The 18,112-nt window shown below is 33.8% G+C and overlaps 1 protein-coding gene across 1 annotated transcript in view; it reads right to left on the bottom strand.

The window, feature by feature from the left end:
• The window catches only part of ugcg (UDP-glucose ceramide glucosyltransferase), a 45,635-nt gene that overhangs the window by 17,200 nt on the left and 10,323 nt on the right, over positions 1-18,112 (bottom strand). The window lies entirely within an intron of this gene.

Here is an 18,112-nt window from a genome sequence, read left to right as displayed (position 1 = left end):
GTATTTTTACTGCGCAGGCTATACTACACACACTTTCTGGATTTTTTTTTCTTTATTAATAGCCTTTCTCCGTATTTTATGGATCATACAGCTCCGAAATGTTGCCATACTGCTGACTTAAATGAGGAGGGAGGGTCCGCAATCTCTGGGTTGGTTGCCATGTTGTTTCCTCACGTTCTTCTTCAACTAGCTCAACTTTTGCAGGCAGGCGTCACATGATTGGAAAGGTAGTCACGGGGTGTGTCGCGATTCTCCCTTATTACACCGCGACACAGGATCGTGGATCTGAGTGTCACGATTTCGGTTTCATATCGCGTATCGTTACAGCCCTAGTCAATATGAGCATCCCTAATTAACAGTATTATCTGCCACAACATGCACCTGTATGACACTGGTAAATAACATTTCAGAGCATTTTAGTGACCATTATCTGGCTAACTGAGAGTAGTTAACGTACATCTGTCAAAATGAGTCAGCTAGACAGTGAGCATGCAAATATCCACACATGTTGGGGTGAAATTTGTAGGGAAAATGGGATAAAAGGGTGATATGGGTTGCCCATTTAATCTACGTAATAATAGATAATGCATTATACAGACATTTTATGTGCAAAATACATTTTTTTTAGATTTCTTAGAAGTTAGGTACATTTCACATTTAAAATTACTTGAATTTTTAAGAAAATGCAAATGATATGCTGCAATACAATTCTAACATAATATATTACATAATATTATGTAATACAATATCACAATAATTATTAAAAAGATTTTTTGTGTGCAAATCATACAGTTTACATATTTACCAGATAATATGCACAAATGCTTCTCTTAACTTAAACACACCTTTTATATAATGAATGTTTTAATGATTATGAATACCTTCGAAACTAATCCATTCAGATATTTGAGCTATAAGTCAACAACCATAGGTAACAACCAACAAACATAATAATAAAAAAACAGGCTCATTAAAAACTATTGTTATGAAATGAAAACCTAAAATAAAAAAGTATGCAATGAAGAAAATATTACAAATATTTGGAGAAATGTTTGTCCTCATGTGGCTCAGGTGTCAAAAACCGATAAAAATCTTTTAAAATCAGATAAACTGACATGAAAGTTAACTCAGGCTTTCATAAAAACATCATATGGTCCGATGCTTATAAAATGTATAAAAGTAACTTATTGAATCATTAAAATCATCATATTTGAAAAAAAAAAAGGGGTTACATTCATTTGCAAATTGGTACAACCAAGTAAGTAGTGTATTTTTAAGCAATTAAAAACATATGCTTCTTTCTCATTTCATAATTTCTCCTCAACCAAAGAACAAATGCATAAAAAAGTGGCACAACTTTCCCATTCGCTCACTATTTAGTCAATAATCTAAAAAGAACAGACAAATGAAACCCAAAATAGTAACAGATGCTGTGGTGCATCTGCCAAAAATATAACAAAGGAATAAAGGAGCTGAATATGTCCTCTATAAAGCATCAGAAAATTCAAAGGAGCCACAAAGCTGCTCTGAAAAAGTCACTCGGTTTTCTATTGATCTCTATCCTCACAACACTGAACTTCCAGCACTCTATTGAATCGAGTGGCAAAGAAAGCGTGGCAGGCCACATAACAAAGGCTTTCAGGGGAAGGCTGTTTGAGGCTTGGAGTCGCACCAGGGCTAAAGTGAGAAAGAACAGGCCTGCGCTCTGACAAGAGACACCCGTCCCCCTCCAGCCACCTCATTATACTCCATAGCCACCATGTTGCCATGGCTATAGCGCGGGACACGGGAGCCCAAAGACAAAGGGCCTTTTCTGTGCTCTCGGAGGTGCGGGTATGCGACAGTAACCCCGAGCGGGGTAATAGTGCTGCGCTGAAAGACTGGGAGGCTCTCGTTCAATAATTTGCTGAAATGTCTGGGAACAGCCCCTTCAATTTACATCCAGCGCAAGCCATCAGGAGCGCTTCTGATGATCTGTGCCGAGATCAGACAGTCGCGAATGAGGGACAGTCATAGACTAAACATGAGGTTGTGAAATAATGCATCAGATGATTAGCAGCGTCAGAGAGAGGTGAATTGGGAAGCAAGGGGAAATCCAAATGTGCAACGTTCATCTTAGATCTTGTTACATCTGTGTCGAAAATTGTTGAATAGAAGTGATTGTGTTTAAGGTTGTTAAATTATATAAATTAGATACTGCAAATACCACTAAAACTAATGCAATTTATACATATATAATTATTTAGTAATAACTGTAGAAATAAATAAAAACATTATATCATTTGTTTTGGAGATTAAAAATGTGTAAATTGTAACTAATATACACTCAAGGTTGAAAATTAAATATTACTTGATGGTTATACCAATTTATTACAATAAAATGGTTTAAAATGTACACTTAAAAAAAGACATGTGACCACAGCTAATTCATTTTTTTTAATGAATAAGCTGAATAAATAAGCTTTCCATTAGAGTATGGTTTGTTAGGATAGGACAATATTTGGCCGAGATACAACTATTTGAAAATCTAGAATCTGAGGGTGCAAAAAAATCAAAATACTGAGAAAACTGCCTTGAAAAGTTCTTCTTCAATGCATATTACTAGTCAAAAATTATGGTTAAACCAATTTGCCTATATTTATTTTTTTAAAGCATTTCAAAAAAGTTTTTTGTCAGAGCCCTTGTTATTCTTTATTTTGACATTAATTTATTTTTTCACCAGACATGTATATTGTTTTCAAAATATCGGTTATCGGTCTTGATTTGTAATAATTGGTACAAATTGATGTTTTTTTTTATATTGGATTTTATTTACATTTAAAATGTATATTTTATATATTTTAATTTATAGTAAAAAGTAAAGAAGCACAATATTATCGGACTGAAATTGGAATCGGCCGATAATGGCTTTAAATTTAAATATCGGCATCGACCAGATATGAAAAATTATGCCGATGTCTTGCCAATAAGAGGAATACAATAACTCACATGTGCTCAGGGTGTGCTAGCGAATAGATCATGCCAGCAGTAGATTTACAAACCACCCGAAAGCTGAATAAATAAGCTTTCCATTGATTAATGGTTTGTTAGGATAGGACAATATTTGGCCGAGATACAACTATTTGAAAATCTAGAATCTGAGGGTGCAAAACAATCAAAATACTAAGAGAATTACCTTTAAAGTTAAATAAAATAAAAAATAATAATTTTGACCCACACAATGTATTTTTGGCTATTGCTAAAAATATACCCATGCTACTTGCAAGTTATTTAGTCCAGGGTCACATATGAAACACTAAAGGTCAACCGATTATCGGTATGGCCGATTATAGGCTTCGATATTAACCATTTTTATGGTTATCGGTTTCGGTCATTTTAATATAGCATTAAGGGTCGACTGATTATTGGTGCCGATATAAACCATTATCAGTATATATTCAAAACCGATTTGACAATAAAATAACTTAAAAGCATTTAAAGAAATTTTTTGCCAGAGCTCTTGTTATTTCCAATATTGACATTAATTTTAATTTTTACACCAAACATATATATTGGTTTGAAATATTGGTAAAATAACAAAAAACTAAATGCCGATAAAATAATTTAAACGCATTTAAAGAACGTTTTTGTCAAAGCCCTTTTTATTCTCAATTTTGACATTATTTCTAATTTTTAAACCAGACCGGACTTTCTTATTCACCCATAAAATGTACACTTTATTTATATTAATTTATATTTAAAAAAGGTTTCAGTCTTCATTTTGTCACATTCAGAATCAGAGTTTGTGCTTGTTAGTATGGTTGAAAGTTGACGCTATTAACATTAACAATAACTCAATAACGTAGTGCTAGACTGTAATTTAGCACTCCAGGATACAATCCAGTAGAAGAAGAATGAAGAAACAATGCAGTGAGACAAACCAGTAGAGTGTGGGAAAGTTTTACAAAACTACAAATAAAAACGCTGTTATGTGTAAAAGCCACGATATTCTCAAAGCGTTTGTATTTTCGTTCTTAGCCAGATTTATGATGAAACATTTAGATTATGTTGTAAAAAAGTTCTACTACTTAACATGTTCAAGGACTTTGTATTGTTTCTGTTTTGAAGCATTTTTGACATCTGAATCACATTAAAAGCATAATTTGTACATTGTGAATACAAATCATACACCTGCCAACCCAACCCAACCCAACCCAACTATATATTTTTTTTTCTAAATAAATGACTTGCTAACAACAGCACTCTTTATTCCATTTATATTTTATCTACTTGTTTTATTTTTATTTATTAAAAATGACCCTCCAACACTTGCATTCTCAAGTCTATTTCTATTCTACTTTTTTCTTTTCATTTAAAAAAATGAACCCTCTAAAGCTAGTGTACTCTATTCTCTTTATATTTTTTGACTTGTTTTATTTTACTTAAAAAATTGATCATCTAACACTAGCTTTCTCTATTTCCTATTTATTATAAGAAAACTAGACTAACCGAAACTTGTCATAGCACTTACATATTATTGCTCTTTTGTTGATTTGATTGCTTCTATTGTCCTCATTTGTTAGTTGTTTGGATAAAAGCATCTGCTAAATGACTAAATGGAAATGAAGTGAATTCATTTAGAGTCTGCTCATTAACTTCTGTTGAAATAGCCTTTAAATTAGCTTGGGCAAATGAGGAAATAAATTTGGTTAAACGAATGCATGCATAGAAGAACATTAGAAATTTTATGTCGCAACCACTAACTGACAAATGTCACAAAGTTACATTGTGGCAACAAATCAAGTTCGTTTTTTTGGTTGCCACAACATTGCCATGACGAAAGTTTGGTTACCAGATTACGTTGCAATTGCTTAACAGCCATATACATTGGTTAGCAAGGTTACAATCTCATAATCAAACACAAAGGAAGAAAGACCAATATTTCTAAAGTAACCTACAGCCATTTTCATGACCTCCATTGTCTGTTATAATCAGTGTTTCTCACTTTAAAAACCCCAGAGCTGATGTTCCTCCTAGAGTTCTGGGGATGTATTCCAAGAAACGTATTTACCGAAAAAAAACATTATTTCCGGCTCTTAAAAGAAGCTGAAGCTCAGCTGATACCAAACGGGGAGTGACATACCAGACAGCAATATACTGTAAGCTAGGTGTGTCTTTTCAACAGAACACAGAGACCAAACAAACACTAAACTAGACAAACCACCATGACACACAGTAATTCTGAGTACTGCAATGCAAAAAGAAACCACCACTCAAATCAGCAGTGTGATGACAAAAGCTACTGCAAATATGCTGTTCTTTCTAGGGAAAACATGTTCCTGAAAGTCCATGTCAAAGCACACTAATGTTGAGCAGTTCTTTACGACATTAGCATGAGACTATGTTATGTTTATTTAAGAACCAGTAAAAGCAGATAGTATTAAGCCTCATGACGTAAGCCGGAAATGTACTGTACTGAGGTTAACCAAACTCAAAAGTATTTTTAAAATGACGATTTTGGGTTTGTTAGTTAGTCATGCGAACGGTGTCTGAAGACAGACAGATTTCAAATGTGATAAATCCGAACAGCTCTTAACAGCTGAACATCTGGCCCTCATGACATCCAGATCACATTCCACGGTTTTGTGCGTCATTTGTTGAATTCCTTGGACTGAGTTGATCGAGACATTTCCTAATATTCAAATGATATGCTCTTCTGTGGTAACCTTGGCAAAAAAAATAAATAATTGACAAACTGAACGGTAATGTACGTGCCAATCTAAACTGAGAGTAATACACTTTTACTGGTAGCCAAGCATAACCAGGCAAAGTATTTCATGAACAAAAGAGTGAACTGCATGTGTATTTGTCAAACCTAATTGGCCCTAAGTGGGCATAAGATACAAATCGGGAGATGAGAATAAATATTTGTGGACATTTGTTGATAGATTTCATTTTATTTTTTGGTCATACACTCTTACAAATAAAGGTGATTTAAAAAGGTTCTTCACAGCGACGCCATAGAAGAACGTTTTTGGTTCCACAAAGAACCATTCAGTTAAAGAACCATCTCTTTCTTACCTTTTTATAATCTGAAGAACCTTCTTTCAACACAAAGAACCTTTTGTGAAACAGAAAGGTTCTTCAGATGTTAAAGGTTCTTTATGGAACCACTTAGACAAAAAAGGTTCTTCTATGGCAGAGTGTAGTCTACTTTTTTTCACTGACATTTTAATTTCTATGCATTTGCAACTACACTGAGAGGACAAAAAATGGTGTAGAAACTAGGGCTGGGTTTTAACACAAATTTCACTATTTAATTCGATTCTGATTCACAAGCTTGTGATTCAATTCAATTTCGATTCAATAATGATTATTTTGTCTATCAGATAGAGTACATGCCAAATGGTACTACATTAGTATAATATTAAAGGTTCAAATCAACAGATTTGTATACAAACACCTAAATTAAACTCAATTTAGTTTTTATTATAATAAAATTAAAATTAAATATTTACATTTCTACTCCAATTTTGAAATATATACATTTAAATATTGGCTGCTATAAAAACTCGATAGATTTATTTACTATGGATGCACTGAAATGAAAATTCTTGGCCGAAGTCAAACAAACTTACACACTGGGCCGAAGGCCGACTACCAAACCCGTGTGCGTGAGTTAGACAACATAGCGTTCTGTAGTTTATTTACTAATGGTTTAAGGCCATTTGGTGATTTCAGTCATCATACAGTAACCAGCAACAACCAGCCCTTTCTCTTCTCATGGAAGACATGCGATGTGATACTAAACAGTCTCTCGCTGTCGGTGCTTGTAGTGATTTTTGCATCTTTCTCTTACAGTTTTAAATGCTTCCACACTGTTGACATGTTTGCTGCATTAGCGCACGCCTCTATTTGATTGCGTCACGACATCGTTCGGTATAATTTATTCGGCCGAACACCACTGAAGAAAACACTGAAGAAAAGCAAAAAATGATAATGAATGTGTTATATAGTGCATATATCTAACAAAATGCTCCTCTCTAGAGTTAATTTTTGTAGCTTAGAGTTTATGGTCACTGAATATGTTTTTTCCTGAGGTAAATGTGAAGTTACATGACATTGTTTACAAGCTGTTATATTCATGTCTTTGTGCGGGTGAAACAACGACTGAGCGAATACATAAGATGGGATATGGATTTTGGTGAGTTTAACTCTTCTTTTAACATAAGTTTGGGCGTTTTTCATGTTTATTTTGTGCTATAACTGGTAATAAAGCGGAGATGATCGGTTCACTGCCACTTCTCTTGAACTGAGACGCTACAGCTATCGGTCACTCAGCTGAAATGGCATTTATTGTTTGAATACTGTAATAAAACAGACAGAATTTGAAATCGTAGACTGTTTTATATCAAAAGTAACAAAGCACACAGCTTACTGCGATTTATTGAATGGGAGGCGCACTACAATATTCCAATCATTAACTGAAAACAGATTAGACTAATCGTTTATGTGGATTTAAGACGGTTTTTGTTTTGTAAAAATGAGAACAGATTAAAATAGAGAAATTTATATTTTTATCTAGCCCTAGTAGAAACTATTTTCACTCAGAAATTGCTAGTAAATCTCAAATTTTTGAAGTAGAAAGACAAACTATTTTCTTATCAAACATACTCCAATAATCCTCATTTACAGCTTTATGTACCTTGAGTGTTTACTACACTGGTTGTTTTTAGTACAACCAATTTAGTGTTGCTAATAAACATAAAATTGCAATAAAATATAACCAACAAAATCTCATATTAAAAGATTTAGTGGTAGCCATTCAAACACTGAATTATCGTTCTTTCTGTACATTGCATGGCAAATTGCGCCAAAGATGGAGATAAAATAAAACAGATTAACTGAACAATTGTTCTAATCAGCACTAATAATCACTTCTGATGAGACTTTTAATCCCACAAATTAGGCCAGAATGAGTGATGGTGGTGGCTGATGTACAGTAAAAGAACCGTAACCGAATGAATGCATGCTGAAAAAGAGGAACAACTGCCCTAGAGCTGCAGACATGTTCTGACAGATACAATCTCATGGAGTAAAGCTCAAAGTATGTGTCTTGACGAATCCATCATCCACAGAAGTCAAAAATAAATATGCAAATCGCAGTTCCGTGGAACGCCAGCATAGCCTAGGAATAAACATGCTGTGAAAGAAGAGGCAGATCTATTGAAAGCAATTTATTATTTTTTCATTTTTTATTCCCCATGCACTTAAATTTGAGAGCCTTGGAACGATTCGGTTGGGCATGAGGCATTTTTAATTAAGCTAGAACTGGCTGAAAATGATACTTCCTCTTGTAATTGCATGCGGCAAAAACTTTATGCCATCTGCTTAAAAGACGGAAGCTATTAAACGTCTCTAAAGAGAAATTAAAAACGCATTTACACTTGTTTTGATCTGATTGAGGCCTGAATTAATAAAATGGGGGTAATTCATTCAATAATGTTGATGCACAATTGGCTTCTGTGGTCAAGAAGAGATATTTCACTACAAATAGTTGCATTGATATCCTAAAACCTATACTACACTGCTCAACAAGCATGCATTTATTTGATCCAAAGTACAGCTAAAACTAAAATGTTTTCTATTTGAATATATTTAAAAATGCAATTTATTCCTGTGATCAAAGCTACATTTTCAGGATCATTACTCCAGTCTTTAGTGTCACATGATCCTTCAAAAATCATTCTAATATGCAGATTATTATTATTATTATCATCAATATTTAAAAACAGTTGAGTACATTTTTCAGGATTCTTCACTGAATAGCAAGATCCAAAGCATTCATTTATCTGAAATAAAAAGCTTTTGTAACATTAAACACTTTACCATTCCATTTTATTTTTGTGAAAGAAATTGAAATTAATACTTTTATTTAGCAAGGATGCTTTAAATTGATCAAAATCGATAAGAACACTTGTAATGTTACAAAAGATTTCTATTGCCGATAAATGCCGTTCTTCTGAGCTTTCTATTAATCAAAGAAACCTGAAAGAAATCAACTCAGCTGTTTTCAACATAAATCTTTTAATTTTTTTTAAATAATGTTTTTGAGCTGCAAATCAGAATATTAAAATGATTTCTGAAGGATAATGTGACTGGAGTAATGATGCTAAAAATTCAGCTTTAAAATCACGGGAATAAATTCAAGTGTTAAAATATTCAAATAGAAAACAGTTATTTGAAATAGTAAAAATATTTCAGACATGTTACTGTTTGTGCTGTACTTTGGATCAAATAAAGAAAGAAATAAAGGTTAAAAAAAAATCTTACAGTTCAAAAACTTTTGACTGGTGGTATACTTCAAATAATAAATTTAAAGTATTTATAAATACATAAATCAAACCTTAACACAAAATACTCAAATTCATAAGAACAACATCCTACCAGATGATTTTTATTAGTAAAATTAAATACTGAAAAGCCAATCTTCTTTCTTTTTCATGATATGGCAATACAAAAAAATATATTTTTTATATTTAAATATATATAAATGCTATAAATAGATTAAAAATTAAATTTGTTTAAATGGAAGACAACATTAATTTGGGTATAACAACTTATAATGTACAGTATAAAATATAGATATAAAGATTTTTAATCATTAGTTGTTTTTTAGATTTACTTTAAGCTTGCGTTAGATTTCCTCCTGTCTGTCGTCATCCAGTGGTGGACAGTAACGAAGTAGTTGTACTTTGTTACTGTACTTTAGTATGTTTTTTCAAGTATCTGTACTTTACTGGAGTAGTTTTATTTGGAGTAACTTTTACTTTTACTTCACTACATTCCAAAGCATAAGATCGCACTTTTTACTTCACTACATTTCATAAAACTTGTCGTCACTCCTTAAAATATATCCTTATAATATGCCTTTGTTTTGTCTTTAAGATGCACACCAGTAAGGCACATTTATACAAATGACTTAAATGTCTTAATTGAACTATGGCTGTCTATAAAACCGGGCCTTATGGTCTAGAACACCAGGAATAGATAAGGAGTAAGTTAATGTAACATTACTCATCCAATCAGATCAAAAGGTACTATATGTTGAATGCAAAACATCTGATTGGTTGTGATTATGTGGCGTCAGTTGTAGTTTCACGTGTAATGCAGACAGAAATTGCTTGGTTTGGAATCTGGTTAAGATGAAACGATTAAAAGAGAGATTTACTAGATCCAGACGATTAGTCTTGAATCCTTCATAGAAGATACTTAACAAATAATCCTCCCCTCCGGTTGTTCACTTGAAAAGCCACAAGGAATGCTCCTAAAGAGGGGAACCTCTTCTCTAACCCAACAAGGAGCGGCAGCTGGGGGAGGAATCAACATCTGCTGCTCAAACAGCTGTGAGATGGAAAATGGAGCAGAATGTCCCATCTGCAGAGCTGCACGTCTGAATGCACCACGGCAGAAATAATGCCCCCCGTCATCTCGCTTCACACACGTCACACGCCCCGAATCCCTTGAGCGGAGCAGAGGAAGAGCAACCACCTCCAGAGTCTGCTTTAAACTTTGATAGGTAGAATGAACTACAGAAACCTCAACACTCTTGACTCATTGCGAAAGTCTACGGATTACTCTGAAGAGCTCACACAATGAATCATCACTTAGGGTTCTTCGTCTGCTCATATATAAAAATAATGCGGTATGGTTTATTGGTTTAGAATGCAACTGTATTTTTAGGTACACACTACCAGTCAAAAGTTTTTGGACGGTAAGTTTTCTCTTCTGCTCATCAAGCCTGCATTTAGTTGATCCAAAGTACAGCAAAACGGTAAAATTGTGAAATATTTTTACTATTTAAAATAACTGCTTTCTATTTGAATGTATTTTAAAATGTAATTTAATCCTGTGATCAAAGCTCAATTTTAGCATCATTACTCCAGTCTTCAGAGTCACGTGATCCTTCAGAAATCATGTATGCTTATTTGATGTTCAAGAAACATTTTTATCAGTATTTAAAACAGTACTTTTTTTCAGGATTCTTTGAATAGAAAGATCTAAAGATCGGCATTTATCTGAAATAAAACTCACTATTAAACAGCTAGGAGCCTGTGTTTTGTTTTTCCATTTTTGGCACAAATTTATTTAGCAACAATGCTTTAACTTGATCAAAAGTGATGATAAAAAAATTTATAAATGTTACAAATGATTTCTATTTCAGATAAATGCTGTTCTTCTGAACTTTATTCATCAAAGAAACATGAAAAAAAAATCTACTCTGCTGTTTTCAACATAATAAATGTTTTTGAGCAGCAAATCAGAATATTAGAATGATTTCTGAAAAATCATGTGACTGGAGTAATGATGCTAAAAATGTGGCCTTGAAATCACAGGAATAAAATACATTTTAACATGCATTCAAATACAAAACAGTTATTTTAAATAGTAAAAATATTTCAAAAAATTGATTTCTGTCCTGTTGTAAGCCATCTGTCAGAGCTCCTAAATTAAAAATGAAATTGATCTGATGTATAATACGCAATTCCATGACCAACCCTGAACAGAAAGTCCAGTCCTCTCAATCTCTTGTGATTATATTGTAGTAAAACAAAAACTTGATTGCTAGTAATGCAATTAGATGTGCATTGCATTTGTTTGTATAAAGCTGAATCTAATCTAAAGGCAGTCCAGTTTTGATTCATTTGGTCAATGCATTAAAATTAAAGGGACAGTATACCCAAAAAAGGAAAATTCTGTCATTAATTACTCACCCTTATGTTGTTGTAAGACCTTTGTTCATCTTTGGAACACAAATTAAGATATTTTTGATGAAATCCAAGAGCTTTTTGACCCTGCGTAGACATGTTTAAGGCCCAGAAAGGTAGTAAGGACATTGTTAAAATAGTCCATGTCACAATAGTGATTCAACCTTAATGTTCTAAAGCTACGAGAATACTTTTGTGCGCAAAGAAAATAAAAATAACACATTATTTTCAAAAATGTATTCTCTGTCCTTACTGCCTTTTTGGGTTTTGAATGTGTCAGTTGCGTTGCTGTCTATGCAGGGTCAGAAAGCTCTCAGATTTCATAAAAAAAATCTTAATTTGTGATCTTAAGATGAACAGGTTTGGTTCTACATGCGGGTGAGTAATTATCAAGAGATTTTTTATTTTGGGGTAAACTGTCCCTTTAAGAAAATAGAAAACATTCTAAACCAACTCTGGAATTAATCACATCTTTACCAAGCAACTATAGTATTTTTCTGCTGTGCTTTGGATTAAATAAATGCAGGCTTGGTGAGCAGAAGAGACTCCAATTGATAGTTCAATTGATGAATTTCCAGTAAAGTACTACACTACCCATAATCCCAAAGTGTAATCCACCAATCAGAGAAGTCTCATGTGAAATGGAAGTGAGAAAACAGGATCATGTGAGTTTTTGCAGGCTAATGCAGGCCAGCTAGAAAGTGTTAGCTGAAGTGAGCTAGTTACATAGCAAACTACCTACCTAATGTTATTGGGATAAATATAGGATGAAGTATGGTAAAAACATGTTAAAAGGTCTCAAAACCGACAGAAAATCCAAGTGCAATGATTTATGGTAGTTTTTATAGTACTGTTTTTAAATGTACGCTGCTTTAAAAATGCACTGTCCAGTATTTTACTGTAATACAGTAATGGTCTAATATGAAAACATCAAAAACTGACCCAGAAAATCCAGCTGAATGACATTTTGTCAATTTTGTCAATGTACTTCATTATTTTTAAATACTTGGTAAAGATGTGATTAATTTCATAGTTGGTTTAGAACTTTTTATTTTCTTAAAGAGACAGTTCATCCAAAAATAAAATTCTGTCATTAATTACTCACCTTCGGATCACAAATGGGAGATATTTTTGACGAAATCCAAGAGCTTTCTGACCCTGCATAGACAGCAACACAACTGACATGTTCAAGGCCCAGAAAGGTAGTAGGAACAGAAAATAAATTGTTGAATAAAGTTGTTATTTGTTTTCTTTGCGCACAAAAAGTATTCTCGTAGCTTCACAACATTAAGGTTGAACCACTGATGTTACTTGGACTATTTAAATGATTTCCTTACTACCTTTCTGGGCCTTAAACGTTAAATGTCTACGCAGGTTCAGAAAGCTCTCGGATTTCATTTGTGTTCCAAAGATGAACGAAGGTCTTACAACAACATAAGGGTGAGTAATTAATGACAGAATTGTCATTTTTGGGTGAACTATCCCTTTAATTTTAATGCATTGACCAAATGAATGAGAGAAACAAAATTGGACTGCCTTTAGATTAGATTCAGCTTCATTCAAACAAATGCAATGCATATCTAATAGCATTACTAACAATCAAGTTTTTGTTTTACTACTATATAATCACACAAGGACTGGACTTTCTGTTCAGGGTTGGTCATGGAATTGCGTATTATACGCCAGATCAATTTCATTTTTAATTTAGGAGCTCTGACAGATGGCTTACAACAGGACACAATCATCCAATGGTAAATGGGTTATTTCGCAGAGCACCAACACCTGGAAAAGCTCCTCATTAGAAAAGCATCAGTGATTTGATCAAAAGCTTGGTGCTCAAGTCACGATGCAAAATAGAAACACTGTAATTAGACGGTGGCAGTGCTCAGCAACAAAGATAAGTACGTATTATCAGGGGACGCACCCTGTGTGTTTCCATCACGTCTGCCTTAACCTCTTCATTACCGTCGAACACAGTCGCTGTCTTTAGCAAAGCTCAAGCGAAGCTCATGCATCCTGACGAGAATATATCCAGGTCTTCAAGAAAATTTAGTTAATTGTAATATCTACTAATTGTACTATTACAGAAGCTTCAAACGCTGACTGATGTTTCCGGGGGAAAATTTAACTTGTTTTGTCTTCTGGGAAACAAGCAAGTATCTTCAGTAGCTTCTGAAGGGCAGTTCCCAAATGAAAAAAAAATATATTATTAGGCAAAATAAGAAAAATGTACACGTCTTCATTCGGTTCAAAAGTTTTCACCCCCGGCTCTTAATGCATCATGTTTCCTTTTGAAGTATCAGTGATCATTTGAACCTTCTGAAATAGTTGCATGTGAGTCTCTCAGTTGTCCTCAGTGTGAAAAGATGGATCTCAAAATCATACAGTCGGTGTTGGAATGGGTACAAATATACAAAAATGCTGGAAAACCAAAGAATTTGTGGGACCTGAAGGATTATTCTGAAGAACAGCAGACGGTTTAACTGTTCAGGACAAACAAGGGACTCATGAACAACTATCACTAAACAAAAAAAAAAAACCAGATGTGGATCATACAAGTACACTGTAAAAAGTTTTCACCAGATTCAGCAGCTGCCTTAAGTTTTTAAGTTAAATCAGCTTAAAACTACAAGTCATTTTAACTTATTACAATAAAAATGAGTTGATACAAATGACTTAAGTTGATTTAACTTACAATCTTAAGGCAGCTGCTAACTTAAGCTTTTAAGTTGAAACTGGTGAAAACTTTTTACAGTGTAACAACAGTATTAAAAATCAAGTGTATGCAAACTTTTGAACATTTTCTCTTCTGGGCTATATGTAAACATCTCTTATGTAAAATATCTTATCCATGTCCGTATTAAATAAAAAAAAAACAACAACATGCATTTTGCATAATCCCTCTTATTTTGCTAAAAAAAAAAATAACACTTTGCAGATTCTGCAATGTGTATGTAAACTTTTGACTTCAACTGTAAATGCAGCCTTGGTAAACAAAAGAGACTTCTTTCTAAAAACATTACAAAATTGCAATAATAAAATACATTTGTTGGCTTTAGTTACTTTATGCAAAACAAAGTCTTATTTTTGCATAATTATGGGGCACAATATGCCTCGGACATGTTTTGTATGTACCTTATCAAGGTACAGTTTTACCTTTCAAAACACTCAAGCCTGAATATTTGGGACAGCCTTTGGATACATACATTTGCCAGGAACATTTGAACATCTATTCAAATAGCCAATAAGACTCTCCAGTCAGTGCCTTAAGAATGTCAGATAGGAATATTCCATAAACCAAGAACATACACTTTATTTACATAAAAGCAAAGCAGTGGTACTTCTGGGAATTTTGTTTTGTTTTGTGTTATCCTTGTATCATCATCTCCTGCTTTCTATGTTGGTGGCCTGCTACAATTCAGCCCTCTGTTTTTTAAAACATCCCAGCAACGCTGTCTGACTCTAGCCACGAGCAAATAAGATCAGCAGAGAACATAAACCAAGCCACACATGACGCATAAATGACAGCAATGCGGGAAAACAGCAGCAGTGTTTAACAGATAAATGCCATCTCGCCTACCCAAGAATTATAGCATCTCCATCATCAGGGCGCAGGCAGCGACCCACCAACACCTGGTGGGCTAACCACGTTTACTTTCCATAAACATAATGAGAATTTAAACGCACATCTCCCACGACCACTTAGACCCAATGCCAGGAAGTCACACGTGTGCCACTTAACAAGTACACACAAGTAGTGTTGCAAAAGTTGTGAATTGGAGCACAGTATTTCACCACATTGATGGAATATTTGCAACCTAAAAACTAGGGCAGCTAAGAAACGCAGTATCTTGACACTGAACTACTTTTAGTTCAATCTAAGATGGAAAGAAACCGGTTCTTACTCTACAGTATGTTTAGTCTTAAAGGGATAGTTCACCAAAAAATTAAAATTGGATTTTTATCTGCTTTCCCCAGGGCATGCAAGATGTAGGTGACTTTGTTTCATCAGTACGAAGATTTTTAACTCAAACCGTTGCAGTCTGTCAGTCATATAATGGCAATCAATGGGCTCCACGGCTTTGAGAGTCAAAAAAACATACACAAATGAAACCAAACTAAACTCTCCAGCTCAGCTTGTGACGACACATTGAGGTCTTAACACAGGAAACAACGGTCTGTGCAAAAAACTGAACAGTATTTACTGTATATCATTTTTTCACCTCTGATCCAACGCAATGTCTAACTGTCCTGAGCGCATTCATAACAGTGCCATATATTCATTATGTAAGGAATAACTGACGACGGGCCGTAGAATTCTTAGAAAATAATGCACACCCGAGGTGGTGATGCATTATTTTCGCTGAATTCTACGGCCCGAAGTCAATTATCCCGTTTATACTACAGTTACCACACTTCAAGACATCGATCAAATGATATATTTCAAGACATTCGTCCGGTTTTTATCCTTAAAATGCTATCCTGAGTAGGATTAATTTCTTACGCAGCTCATATAACAGCTTCGTTGCTAGTTCCAAAACGTCATTTTAGACCTAGTAACGACGCTTGAGCCATTGATAGCAAACTAATGCAGTTAATAATGATGTTTAGACAGACCGACAGACAAGCAGACGGACAGAAAGAGTGAGGGAGAGAGACTAAGTGCATGAATTACCTCTATCAAGTCTGTGTGTCTCTCAAAGGTGACTGGCAGCATCGTCTCTACTAACAGTTGAACTTTAAGTCCATTTTCTTCAAGACCACGCCGTTGTTACCTCGCGTGAGAACTGTCATGTCGTTTTTAAGTTGTTAATCGTCAGAGCAGCGCTAACAACATTAGTGCGAATGCTAATGCAAGTGCTAACTGTATGTGTGTGCGTCTGTGAGTGAGAGAGAGAGAGCGAGAGAAATAGTTTGTGCTTTCCGTACATAATAAAACGTAATATTGTGGAAAAAACATGGACATAATCTGTCGTTTTTATCCTGTTGTTTACTGTGTTTATTAGTTTGGCCAGTGTCACTGTGGGTTTTAGTTATTTTGCTGTTTTGGGCTGTAAGGACCTTTGAAATAACTGAAATCGTGTGGCGAAGTGATATAGACATGTACCGCGGTCAAAAGCTGCCTGGAACTACGTTCGCCGTGCGTATCCCTGAAAATAATGCACACCTCTAGAACGTTCGTCAGCCAATCAGATTCAAACATTCAACGGCTCTGTAGTATAAGTATATATTAATACACACATACATGTATATATTAAGGAAAAATATGTTAGATTTATATGCAAATTATTTATATATAATAAATTATATACAAGTGTTTACATACAAATAAATACATTTATTTTAAATATATACATATATGTGTGTATTTTTAAGGGCTGTCAGTTGATAAATTTGTTTTTTTAATCTAATTAATTACATGATGTTTCAATTAATTAATCAAACTAATTGCAAAATAAATTTGACTGTGAAAATACCCACAATATACCATTTAGAAGGATTATTGTGTTAAATGAGAAAGTATCAAGTAGACATTTTGATATAAATATATTATTTGATTCAACATAAAATGTATTACACAAACATGTAGGCTGCAACGGCCTAACGTAAACTATGGAGCATAAAAGAAGATAATTTGAAGAAAAGTGGCCAGTTTAACTGTTCAGGACAAACAAGGGACTCTAAACAACTATCACTAAATAAAAAACACAGCTGTGGATCATTCAGGTAACAACACAGGATTAAGAACCAAGTGTATGTACACTTTTGAACGGGGTCATTTTTATAAATTCAAATTCAATTTTAATTAAGTAAATGATGTTTCAATTAATTAATCTAATTAATCGAAAAAAAAAATACCCACAATAAACCATTTAAAACAATTATCGTGTTAAATGAGAAAGTATAGAAAGTAGACATTATTATATAAATATATATTTTTTTGATTGAACATAAAATGTATTACACAAACATTTAGGCTGCAACGGCCTAACGTAAACTATGGAGCATAAAAGACGATAATTTGAGAAACATCCCATTTTTTTTTTGTTCTTACTTTGAAAGTAACTGGTAACCGGAACAGCTTTGTTATCAAGAGTCTTCAAAATACCTTCTTTTATGTTCCACAAAAGAAAGGTTTAAAACGACATGAGGGTGAGTAAATGATGACAGAATTTACATTTTTTGGGTGAACTATGCCTTTAAATGTTTTTATTATTATTACTTAAATAATACTCTAAATAATAAACTAAATCTGCCAGCAGGTGGCGGTAAATGCCTTTCATTTGATTCGTTCAAACGGTTGATTCATTCAGGAATTCAGTAAACGGCTCACTTTATGAATGGGGCTTTAAATTATTGATTTG

This window comes from Garra rufa, chromosome 23 (genome assembly GCF_049309525.1).
Source record: "Garra rufa chromosome 23, GarRuf1.0, whole genome shotgun sequence".
Taxonomy (NCBI): Eukaryota; Metazoa; Chordata; class Actinopteri; order Cypriniformes; family Cyprinidae; genus Garra; species Garra rufa.
This window is presented reverse-complemented; position numbering and strand designations above follow the sequence as displayed.